General features: G+C 37.5%; 1 long non-coding RNA gene across 2 annotated transcripts in view; it reads right to left on the reverse strand.

Moving 5' to 3' along the window:
- Positions 1 to 13,138, reverse strand: part of LOC130418936 (uncharacterized) — a 41,819-nt gene that overhangs the window by 12,241 nt on the left and 16,440 nt on the right. The window lies entirely within an intron of this gene.

Below are 13,138 nucleotides of genomic sequence, written 5' to 3' on the forward strand. Positions count from 1 at the left end.
CATTTCAAATGCTGTAGACTATGTGTTCAGCTCCATTCTTAGGCAATTTATAGAGATTAAGATCGAAGGAATGACTTTAGAAATAAAGTGTGATTTTTCACTATTCTTTGTAATTAGATTTTATGTGTAACTATTCAGAGTCTGAGTAACTGGACAAGGATTGTTTTTGTTCTCAATGTTGATCATGAAACATAGAAATCAGAAGAGAAATGTAAATGTTATTGTATTAAAATTGTCCAGTCCAATATGGGGGTGACATTGATGCTTGATGTAAAAACATTTGAGCGATATATCAATGTTACCTGAGTTTGTGTTATGGTTGAGGGATTTCAAAAGGCTGGTGTTGGAAATAAACAACAGTTACCTAATGTAAAAGACTTTACCTCTCTTCTATATCCATTATATCATATGTATCCCTTCTTATTGCTCTTTTGAAATTTGCAGTCAATTGAGTCATGGCGGTGTGTTCAAGCTCTAAATCCACAAAAACTGATTGGATTCAAATGAACTTTGGTAAGACAATGCCAGTGCAAAAAACTCTGTCATATCTAGTCCTGCTTAAAAATAAAATCCATCCAATTACCATAATGTGCTGTTCGATCAAGAACAGGACTGTCTATGAATAAGAGATACTATGTTATCATGAACGTTTCTGCCATATTGACATGTGGATATGAATTCATATGTTCTTATCCTTATTCTAGTTAATGAATTCATATTATTGTAAATAAGGGACTGCTTGCCCGCAGTAAGTAATTAGCATAAAACACACCCAAACCGTTTGCATATTAAGGCTTTTGCAAGCACAACTTCATCAGTGTAGGTGCAAACCTGCATTTAAATATCTAAAAATACATTTTTAATTAGATTTTAAAATGACCAAACCCCATTTCAAATGCTGTAGACTATGTGTTCAGCTCCATTCTTAGGCAATTTATAGAGATTAAGATCGAAGGAATGACTTTAGAAATAAAGTGTGATTTTTCACTATTCTTTGTAATTAGATTTTATGTGTAACTATTCAGAGTCTGAGTAACTGGACAGGAATTGTTTTTGTTCTCAATGTTGATCATGAAACATAGAAATCAGAAGAGAAATGTAAATGTTATTGTATTAAAATTGTCCAGTCCAATATGGGGGTGACATTGATGCTTGATGTAAAAACATTTGAGCGATATATCAATGTTACCTGAGTTTGTGTTATGGTTGAGGGTAAAAGGTTTTTTGGTCCTGAGTGTAGATACAATTAACTGACCGTAACAGAACCAGAACCACAGAGCCTAAATTTTATACCTGTCGTTTTTTTGCATGCTTATCTACAATATCTGATTCAAATGGCTTTAAGTTTATTTTGAATCCAGACCAACACTCTGCCATCTTTATACTAAATGCAGTAGCTTGGCATTGCTCCAGCAGGGCTGAGGAACAGCTGTGGCTGAGTAATGGAAGACAACAAAACTGGCTGCATTTAAGAGATGCAGCGGATACCCTGTCAGCCATTCATGAAGTGATGGTACCGTCTGCCGAGGTGATGGAAAACCCAGACCACTGGTGCAGCCTTTTACGGTCTACATGTTTGCCTTTCTTCCTCAGTGGAAAATCCTTATTTCCACTGAACACGCTGATGTCTCGGGCACCGAGTGACCGAAGCTCTATATGGGGCTATACCATGACACGTGTAAGAGGATATTGGTGCATTTGAAGTTTTAAAGGTTTCTGTGTGAAAGATTTAGGGGGACGAGAGAAATGGGAATTGTACATGACACCCTTGCATGAGCACTTTATGAATTGGAATACATTTTTCAAAGGAAATAATAAAACGTTTGACCCCTTCGTCGCAGTGCCAACCTTTCAGAGTTGACAATCAACCTTTTTTAACAATTACCATTAAGTATCTATTTCCAGGCACATAACTTCAATGGCAACACTAAGAGACCTAGCTAACATTTTAATGGTCCAATTCAACCATTTTTTTATATCTCTTCAGAAAATGTGGCCTATTCTTTTGGAGGAAACTCAGGATATATATGAGACCAGAGAGGATGACAAAGCATCGATTTGGTTTTAAATTGACGAACTGATGGGAAAAGCAAAGTGCAAATAATAGCCCGTATGACTTCAGAACGGCACCACATGTTGTAAATGAGGAAAAAGAATACAGTTCTGGTATGTCACGATTGACTGAGCTGGCTTGTAACAAACTTGACACTGTTGAGCTATTGGTGACGCAGGATAGAAGCAGCGACTTGTTCACAATAACTTGTCTGAAAGTTTCCTGCTTTTATCAGGATTCAACATGCTTGCCAAAGCTATTGGTTTACATATATCATTTTGAGTTAATGAAGTCTTTTAGGTTCAAGAGTTGCAGTGACTTCACTTCATGGTTATAGGTTGGGGTCAAAATTTTGGATGGACTGGTTTACCAATTAAACCTCTCCTGTCAGTCATTTTGATGATATCACCTCAGCACTTGAAGCTGAAACTATACGACCAGTCAAAAGATTGTAAACAATTTTCTTTAACAATGTTTTTCCACCTTTTAGACTATAAGTAAGCTTATCAAAACTATAGAATTGAAAAATTGTAACTGTGGAAATTATATTGCCAATAAAAGCATTTCAAATAAATCAAAAGATAATATATGAACCAAGATGCCCCACTGCCATTAAAATGAATGGGGAGGAATGCAACGCTTAATATGGCTGCTCTAGCAAAGAAAGTCCCGCCCCCTAGTTAAAACGATCCAATCATCAATCAGTAAAGACTTTACAATTCTCTGGGGCGAAGCTCTCGTGAGGCGCTTACCAGCCTGTGTGCATGTAGATGAAGCGACTTTGAAAAAGGTGATTTTTAGCTCAATTTAAGCTTAGCTAACAAAAATTATGGTACTTGATATGACGTAAACAGCTCTGCCCAGAGGCGTCGCAAACATGGCCGCCGCGTGGGACATCAGGGAACTTAATTTTCTGGTTATTTTCTAGTTACAAAAAAGAATGAAAAAATAACCATCAGGGAACGTTTGGGAAACGTTCTTTGTATGCTGGGAAGTCATCATTTAAAGAAATGTTTTTTTTAAGTAAAATGTTTTCGAAGGAAAAAAATATGTTGCACAAATATATTTTTGTCTATAAAGCATGATTTGAAAAATTATTAGAAACACTCGAATGTTTCCAAACTTTAACCGGCACTTAATATAATTTTTGTGTAAATATGTAATGAACTGGTCTGAGTAATAACCCTTAATATAGACAATGCATATATCTACAATTATAAATGAACGACAGTAGCAATGGCACTAACCAATGAGATGAGTTCTTATGACCCAGGAGCCAATAAAAGATCACAATTTTGCCGCTATCGTCTGGTTCTCTGTCAGTTTTCAGTAGATCTCACATCTGTTACAGCAAGGCGAGAAACCACAGCCTGTCGACCCTGAAGACCAAACATGCTATAACCTTCTTTTTTCAACTTGACCGTTACAAATCTCATCCAGAGTTCCTCTTGTAACACATCAGAAAGAGTTATTTGTTGATGTAGAAGAGACCTGTAGTTCAGATAGCTGAACCCTCTTCCCCACAACTGAACTCTATTACCCTGCATGGGTGTGTACAAACACGCTTAATAAATACATCAGAGAGGACAGCGCGGAGATCCTGTTCTGCTGCGAGCAGAGAAGGGGCTGTTAAACCCAGTCCTGCTTTATCAAAAATAAATTGTCTGCATCTGTGATAAGTATCAAACCTGGCTGCTCTTCCTGCCTCAGCTGGTCCTCAATGGAGAGGAGTTATTTATGAGGACCTGGCGCAAGCTCCTCATTCTTCTGTGGGACCTTTAACACAAGCAATTGAGAAGTGTGACGGTGGGGAGGTGGCTGAAATAAACTTCTCTTAAACTTTAGGATACATCTCCATCCTGCGCACGTACAGGTTTTGGGGCTTTGACAGTGAAAATTGTCCACAGGAGTCATCAAAGTATTGGTTTTTGTATCATGGCAAGAACTTGATAGCAATCAGACCATACCATTCATCTAGTATTTGCTTTTCCATTGTTTCTTTCTGTCCTCTTGAGTGACGAGACTTTGGAATGAGGTCTTTATTTGTACATTTTTATATATCATGCCTTTTAAACAGACAAAATATTTGGAAGCGGAAACTTTTGGGAAAACGTGGTTGTCTATATAGCCACCCCTTATGTAACCAAAAGGCTTGAGAAAACTCTCTCTGGAAATACTTTGGCTCTTGAAACCTCAGTTCCCTCAAAGCCTGACATTCTAAAGCCTTCTAAACACTTTGTTGGATAGTCTTACCACTCCCTAAGAACATTTAATCCGTATAGGCCATGGAAGATAATCCACGGGAGACTGGCAGGAGAGGTCATGAAACATGGGTCCTTTTTTGATACAAAGGTCTTACAGGTCCCCACAAGTTCACTCATTGTGGCTTTGCCCTTGTGCTCCTCGTGACTACACTATTGTGCTTTGAAGAGTTTAGATCTCACACCCTCATATTAACCACACCACACTGCTAAATCTGACAGATTGTGACACTTCTTGTGTAGGAAAGCATTGTGCTTTCCGGGAAAGAGGCATAAAATAATTTTCTGGGTAAGAATACGTTTGAGATCTGTTTTCAGGTAGGCATGTGGCTGCAGCTCTGGGTGTTGAGCTGGTTATGTTGTTTGTTTAGACAGCCATGAAGAGTCACAAAGTAAGAAAGGATGGGAAACAGGCTCAACTCTACTTAACTCAAGATTAAGAGCAATGCAGGGAATATATAACAAACAAGCAAACAAATGGAAATGAAGATCCCCAAGGCAAGTACATAATTAAATAAAAATTTGAACACATTTCTATAAGGATATCATACTGGTCTGGGTGACTAAGGGGATATTTCTCAATATTTCTCACATGGAACGTAAAGAAAACGTTCTGACATGTCTCCAACACGTCAAACTGTTTTTCAAAATGACGCCCTATCAAGAAAGATAAATATGATCTTCCTGTTTTTAGCGTCCAGACTTTTCCTGAACGTAGGACACTAGATGCTGTGATTTCTTGCAACACTCATCCATCATGAGATCAGTTACTGACTCAATCATCGATTATCTTGGGCACCTGGATAAGTAGAGTACCAAAAACGAGTGCAATGTGAACGCACATGAACGCAATGGAAACACATTTTGAACTGTTGTTGAATAATATTTCTGTTTATCTTTCATACTACGTTTTTTTACTTTTAAGATGTCAAGTGCATTTGTACCCTAAGTCTGTTTGTCCTTTTGGTGTGCTTTCCCCTGGTGGGAAGCTAGTCATTTAACTCTAGAGGACTCAGCAGGACATAGCAGATGTCCACTTCCCCTCACACTGTCAATGGCTCACCTGGAGATGTGATATATTGGGGGGTTGAGGGTACACATGAGGCTAACTCCTTTAAGATGTTCAACTGATGACTTGATGAAACCTAGCAGGAGGCGATTTTTTGGAACATAGGAGCTGTTCTGATTGGCACTCAATCTCACGTCAAAAACTTAAAGGTGGGATCAGCGATTTCCGAATTACGTTTGTTTAGACAAGTCGGGCCGAGTACCAAAACAAGCAGTAAGGTGCACAATGCACAGGACAGACATTAGTCGAGCCGAGCACTGACGCAAGCACAAGATGGGGGTAGGGGTGTGTTTGTTTTGGTGATTTGAACATCCACAACAGCGATGAGAAAAACTATTTTACGATATGGCTTTTTACAAATTCGAAACTGTAAAAAATCCAAAGACCCCAAGAGATTTTCCAGCAGCTGGGATGCCAGAAATAAAGGGAAAAATTGAATTTTTTTCCCTGGTAAATTATATTTAAGTTTGAAGTGATGTTCCTGACCCCACATAAACACTTTCTATGAAAGTTAACAGTGAAGGTTTGAAGAGCCTCAGGCCATGAGGATTGTTCAAAAATCCCCACACCACATTTGATTCACTTGAACAATTTTCAGATCCGAATAGACTGCCTGCAGTTACTTCACTGACCTGCTGAACAGTGTGAAGCAGCTATTTCCGTGAGCTTACAATACCAAAGGCATGCTCAGAAAGCCATAAAAGTGAATCTGGAATCTAGATTGGAATATACAGAGGAGAACATTAATCTCTACTAGTGGTTTCCCTTTGTTTCTGGAAGACTCTTTCCAAGATGGACAATTCTGTCCTTCATCTGTCCACCTCCACCGCTTTTCTCAAAAGCTTTGGGAGGGAAGAAAATCTGTAACGGATGTGGGGTGATGTGATCTACCGGACTGATCTTGTTCTTAGATACACTATCCTTTAAGGATTCAAATAAATCAGAAGTGAAGCTTCAAACACCCCCTCCCCCTTCCTTTTTGCGCAATCCCACATGTGCTCAATATATCACTTAAAGTATATCACATTATCCTTTTGTTTAGTATCTCCTAGGATAACAGTGCGGAATCCATACGCTCATGCATTCCATGTCTATAGTTTTTCCAAACGCATTTAACAAGAGATCAGTTACCGAGTGTAATGCTTTGCAGGTAGCGCACATGATATCTTAAATGTAACAATCAAAGAAGCATGCAGGATTTTGGTATTTCCGCTGGCCAACAGGTGTGCCAATGATTCCTTTCACTTTACATGAGATGATTGTTGAAACAAAAAATTGACAATATGGAGGTAGGGGGTGGAGCTACAACCATTTAAATTACATTTAGTCATTTTGGCAGACGCTTTTATCCAAATCGACTTACAGTGCACTTATTACAGGGACAATCCCCCTGGAGCAACATGGAGTAAAGTGTCTTGCTCAAGGACACACTGGTGGTGGATGCTGGGATCGAACCAGCCTTTGATTTACCAGTTCAGTGGTTTAACCGACTAGACCACCATCTCCAAATAAACCAAATAAAGAGCAGATTTATTTAAACTCTTTGAGCAGAAGCACAAATAATTTAAAAACAAAAATTATGTAAAATCTAAAACTATTACTCTGGTAATATAAAAAATTAAAAAATTGGAAAGAACGAGGGCTGTCAGACGATTTTTAATATATATTTTATAAACATTTACGTTTAAATTATTGGTAAATATAAATAAATAAATACGTGTAAATAAACATGTAAATATTTCCTTAATATTTGTACTTAAATGCAAAAAAACAAATATGCACGGTACTTTTATTCTGTATGCGATTTAGCACGATTAATCGATTGACAGGCCTAGAAAGACTGCATAAACTCCAGTGCACTCCACTAGAGCTGAGACTACGGAGGACAATGCATGAACAAATACAAACTATTTTCAGTTATTTTATCTTCTTAATCCTCCAAGGAAATATTTATGACCCATGACATCTTCAAAAATAGCATCCTTTCTTGACATTTGAATGAATGAAGGCTCTCGATGACTCACAGGCTGTGTGTGCACAAACAGAGCCAAAGAAATCGAAAGAATGCTAAAAAGAAAACAGTGACACGGGAGATAAATGAGCTTCTCTTCGCAAGCTGAGAAATGAATATGGAGTCAAAGTGAAGAGGACGTTCCATCGAGCCCTTTTGGCCAATCAATGCTTTCACAGAGTTCCTGACGCTGTCTGCTTCTGTACGGCTGGCTGATGGGATGAATGAGTTTTTGACTAATGATGCACAAATGAAAGAAACCCCAGCACTCACAGCCAAACTGTACTGTGGGCTGCCCGGTGACTGTCAAGTCTTCTGTCAGGTGAGGACCTGAACAGTCAGGACATTGAAAGCATATGGGAACACTTTCATTTTGTGTCTGCAAATGGCCTTAAACTGTTCATGTGAAGTAAAATGGTTACATTGCCTAGAGTGAGTTGAACAGTAACATTATAAAGCAATATATACCGTACAAATATCAAATCTATAAAAATATTTATAAAGCATTTGGAACAATATCAATTTACAATACTTGGACAAACTTGTTTTTCAAATGCTGTCTAAAGTGCTTGTGCCAGATTTGGCTTACACTTGACCACACCCCCGGATAATGTGTCTGTCCAATTCATTTTATGTGCAAGGGAAAAAGTAGCCTAAAATAGTGCTAATAGAGGTCAAGATGAGGCAGCCCGCTATGGTGTGTTAATGTGACCAGAAAAATAGGAATTAGTTTTAATGTTTCACATGCTAATATTTTTATAGTCTCCCACAGTTTTCTATTACATGACGCTGCGGAGGTAGGGTGGGGGCACCTTTTAGATATTGAAACCTTATGAGCGCTGCTGTCAGCGTTCCAGCTCCTTTTCTGGTTGAATGGAGATACACTGGCAGTTCTCTTTCTCTCTCTTTTTCTCTGAATCGCTATCTTATGTTCACATTGCACCTGAGAGAAAATATTCATATGTTTTTAAGTGCGAAGGGCATGAGGTTGCAAATATGTTTAAGGAAACAGAGTCTTTTTTGCAGAAAACAAAGAGGATGTTTAAGAGCTGATATGAACTGTATGGCAGTATTAACAGCGAATAAGTTGTTCATATGGGAAATTCCATTATTAGACTGGAAGGATTACTTGACTTCTTGAGATGGAAAACTGTGTTTAGATATCAAACAGCAAGTGTGCCACATCAGACGGTGATAATATTCATTTTAATAGGTGATACATTGGATTCAACTTTCATCATTTTCACAAGTAGCTACAACGTCGGTTGGCTCGGTAGTGGTAATTTTTTTTCAATATATTTTGCCACATACAGTCTAAAAAACAACAATTTCTAAAAATATGTTTTAAACTGAGTTAAAGGTTGACATGGGTTTCATCAGATTGCAGCGAAGGCCATTTTTATCACAATTTGCAATTGGTGAACGTACATTTGCTCACATTTCACTGTTGCAGATCATTTAAAAATTCAATCAAATATTATGCAGAAACTGGTTGTGCATTGCAGAAACATGGAGGTCTCACTATGTGAGATGTAAATAAAAATATTATATCAATGAATTAATTATTAAAAAGAAGAACTTAACACATACAGGTAATAAGGCTTATAAACTCAGAAAATGCTGCACATGGCCAGTGTCAGAGTGAGAAAAGTTGAGAAAAGAAAAGAGATCTAAGAAGAAAACTAAATAATCTATTCTGGACTGTTCATTGCTCCTGCTGCCCAAGAAAGCAGTCGATTGTATAAACAGATAGCTATGCATCACTTAGGGCAGTGAGCATTCATCTTCATGCATTCCTCTCATAGTAAGATACAGCATAAGACAAGTTCTGTCAGTTAAGTATGATTTGTTTAGTAAAATACAAGTTATGTATACAATAGCCTCTTATTTGGGTCAGATTTTGTTGGAAATTCTTTGACATATAAAATCGTAGGTAACAGATTTAGGATTAAACAATTATGTTGGATTATAGGGGAATATTTGTGTTGAATCAGGTGTCGTGACTTCCCAAAGCAAGCAAGAAAATTCGATTTATATTGCTCTTTTTCAAACAAATCAATGCAGTTCAATGTGGTTTATGAGCAAAGAAGAAAAAGACCCAATAAATCAGAAATAAAAAATAAATGTATTTGCATTTATACAACCATTATTAAAATGCCAGACTGAATAAATGTGTTTTTAATTTGGATTTAAAACAATTAGGATTTTAAGCACCATATTTACTCCAGATGGCGAAGAACGTAGCTGTGGTGTCCTTTTAGGTTCATATACTGTGATTATTTTTAAATAATCAGCAGCTAATCCATGCAATGTATAAACTAGTAAAAACATTTTTTATCAATACGATAACTAACAGGCAAACGGTGTAAAGACTACTATAGGAGTGATGTAATATCTGTTTGTGGTCTCGAGCAGCAGTATTTTGCATTCTTTTGTAGAATTTATATCAGTGTTTGGTAGACCAGATTGGAAGGCATTACAGTCAATCCTACAGCTAATGCAGACATTGGCAGCCCTTATTAAAGTAGCAAATGGCAAAAGAATAAATCGTTTTGTTTAAACTACTTGAAAGGAACTTCTAACTAAAGTATCATTCAATTATCTCATTTTGTAAGCTTTATGTCTTGGTCTGTGAAAAAGTCAGAGAATATTCAATATATCATGTGAATCTGCGACAGATAAGCGGTACAGTCACAAATATGTCAGACCCCCTTGTTTGTTAACCACATGATAAAGGAGTAGGAAAACTAATCATGACAAAGGGAGTGAAAGGTTATGTTGAAGCAATTAGACCTTTGTGGTGGTCTATGAGTCGCCCCATAAAACAAAAGATCTAAACCAGACACAGAAAGGAGGCACTAAGTCAAGTCAAATGATTTGTCATTGTTGACTATCCTCAAGCTAAAGAGAGCGTCCAGTTCAATGTCACAAACTCCAACATGAGAGATTATTTGGACTCTTACTAATATTGAATTAGCCACAATGATGAAATAGAATGTTATGAGCCTAAAACATGTCATGTGCAGATGATTATGTGTTATTAGGTGCTAGAGCCTCTGTGTTAGTGCCAGCTAGAAACTCAAAAAACGCGTTTCTGAAGGAAGTAAGTGAAATAAAAGCACACTGAGCAAAACTACAAAATCAAGACATATCTTTTGAGTTCAGAATTACATCATGGCACAGGGCTTATAAAATGTCGACATTTGGCAATTGGAAAAATGTTTTACGACAGAATGGTATACAGTGTTTCAACAGAGCTGAAGAGCCATAAAATATTGAAATCATTCATGTGTTCTTTCCTCTTTGCTGTGTTTCTGCCAGAGACCTGGTTTCTCCAACCATTTACATGAAATAATTTAAACATTTATTTATTGATCTGATCTAAGAAGATTTGATCTAGACTGAGGATTTGGTCAAGTGGAATTGAAAAATCTGATTTAAATTGAATTACAATTAACAAAAAACGACATTAAATGTGTAGACACAAAAAATTGAAATGATTAAAATAATATATTTTTGTGATTGAGAATAGTATGCACTATAAAAATATAACACTCAAAGTGGTTCTTGGCTAATAACCATAGGGGAACCCCTTTAAGTGCTATATAGAACCATATCATGGTGCTTCAGTGGTTCTTCAGAGGTCCTTTGGCGGTTCTTTAGAATGACTTAGGTGCTATATAGCACTGTTCAGTATAAAGAACCCGTAAAGCCCCTGTATGGTTCTATAGCGGTTCTATATAGCACCTCATGCAACCTAAAGAAACTAAGTTTAGCCACATATCCATTTTCATTCCATCACGACCTTAATTTGTGCGTTAAACGCACAAAGCCTTTTTGAGATTTATGTCTCTCTTTTTTACCGTTGACTTAAATCTGCAGCCTGTTAGGCTTGTGACTGGACAGCTACAGCTAAGACGTTTTAACACAGACCACAGACACCTTTAATCTGCCTCACTAAAAGCCGCTCACCGCCACTTGTTTGGATTAGATCTGGCCTCCACACATGGAGAAAGCATAGAGGGCAATTAAAAACACACTGTATCTCTCACGGTGGCCTTTTGCACTGGCAATGGCTTCCACACCGTTGGGAAGGGCCCGTCTGCTAAACAGATAAAGTGTCATTTAGCTTCTGTTACACTTTACCCACCATCAAGCAGAAGTTACACATCCGTCCACTTGAAGCCACCCTCTGTTTATTTGCTTATACAGCTTGGTAGGAGGTCATACGTTTGGTTGTTAAGACTTTGATTGCCACCCGCACCTGTCTCGGTCAACACTGTTTGCTACAAAGTCTGCTGCTTCATTCGGAGGTGCTGGGATGGGGAAGCTTGAAATGAGTAATGGCTTTCTGGTCTTAAGCTTTTTTAGCTCTTGTGTGTCTGTTTGTACAAAAGATGGAGGGAGTAGCCATGTGGTAATTCTATACCGCATTTACCTCCAATGTACGCAGCCAGATGAAGTGAGTCATTTGGTTCAGATAAACAAATTTTCCAAACATCGGCTGTGCATGTCTCCAGCCTCAAATGTGTCTTGCAGTGCAGTATTTTACTGTGAGACGACCAGTAGTAAAATGATGGTAGAAAATATTCTGAGATGATGATGTAGTCTGTTCAGATCAACTGAGTGATGGTTCTTTTCTGTTTAGTGGAAAACTTTCTTTAGTTAGTCCTGTTCGCATTTTATTACAGGGTGATACAGTTCAGGAAAAATTTAAATGTTCTAGTCTTGGAAGCACCTGCTTTTCATACAATTTAAATTTATTTTCCCTTTCGTACCCTGCATTTCCAATTATTTTTACATTTGTACTTGTGTGCAATGAGTGACATTTGTGTAAAAATCACATATAAATAAAAATGCATTTGATATAATTTATCGTTTTATTTATTATTGCCCATCTTGGACTGTATCGTTACATTTGGGTGAAAACTAATTATATGCAGATAAAAATAATTTGTCTTCATTTATTTCCTCATTTTGATTAATATATGAATTAACATATTTACAGTATAAAAATGAAAAGTATTATAAAGTTAACACCTTTTTTTAACTTGGCTGACGGCAATACATAACAAACTATGCAGACAGCTGTTTTCTAAAAAACAACACTTTCATTCATGGTAAGCCACCCCATGCCATGTCCGAAAGCCCAAATCATTCTAGTGGACCATAAGAGACTGGCGATGTAGTGTAGGAAGAAGCTGTAATGACATCTAAATCAGTGATTTTCACTGACTGCTGTTGTTTTAGCTTTCGACTTGCTTCTGTTTTACTGCCAGGCCGCTTTTGGCTCCAGATTGTCCTCTTCAGAGGCCAACAACTTGCACCAAATGTTTCACATTATCGGTGTGAAAATCCCTCGATTCTTTCGCTTTTTTTCTTGCATCCGTGGAAACTTGATATTTCATATTTCATTCTGGTTTGCGGATGTCATCACAAGAGATGGTGGTTCACATGCAAGCGCCCGCCTGTCTCCTTTGATCAGCCTGACCACGACTAATTACAAATGAAGAACAACTGAAAGAAATATCGAGAGATTTCATGGGAATTGGCACAACGGCTTAAGCTTCCTAATTCTGACATAAGCGGCGAATGGTCACTGAACGCTCACTGAAGAGGTTAAAAAGTGTGTTTTTGAAGTATGTTTGACATGTTTACTGTTGCACAAAATGTTGGAGCCGGTTTACATTCACAACACCTTAGATAACAGTCAACAGCCAAATACACGGAACTACAATTATAAA

This window comes from Triplophysa dalaica, chromosome 4 (genome assembly GCF_015846415.1).
Source record: "Triplophysa dalaica isolate WHDGS20190420 chromosome 4, ASM1584641v1, whole genome shotgun sequence".
Classification (NCBI taxonomy): domain Eukaryota; kingdom Metazoa; phylum Chordata; class Actinopteri; order Cypriniformes; family Nemacheilidae; genus Triplophysa; species Triplophysa dalaica.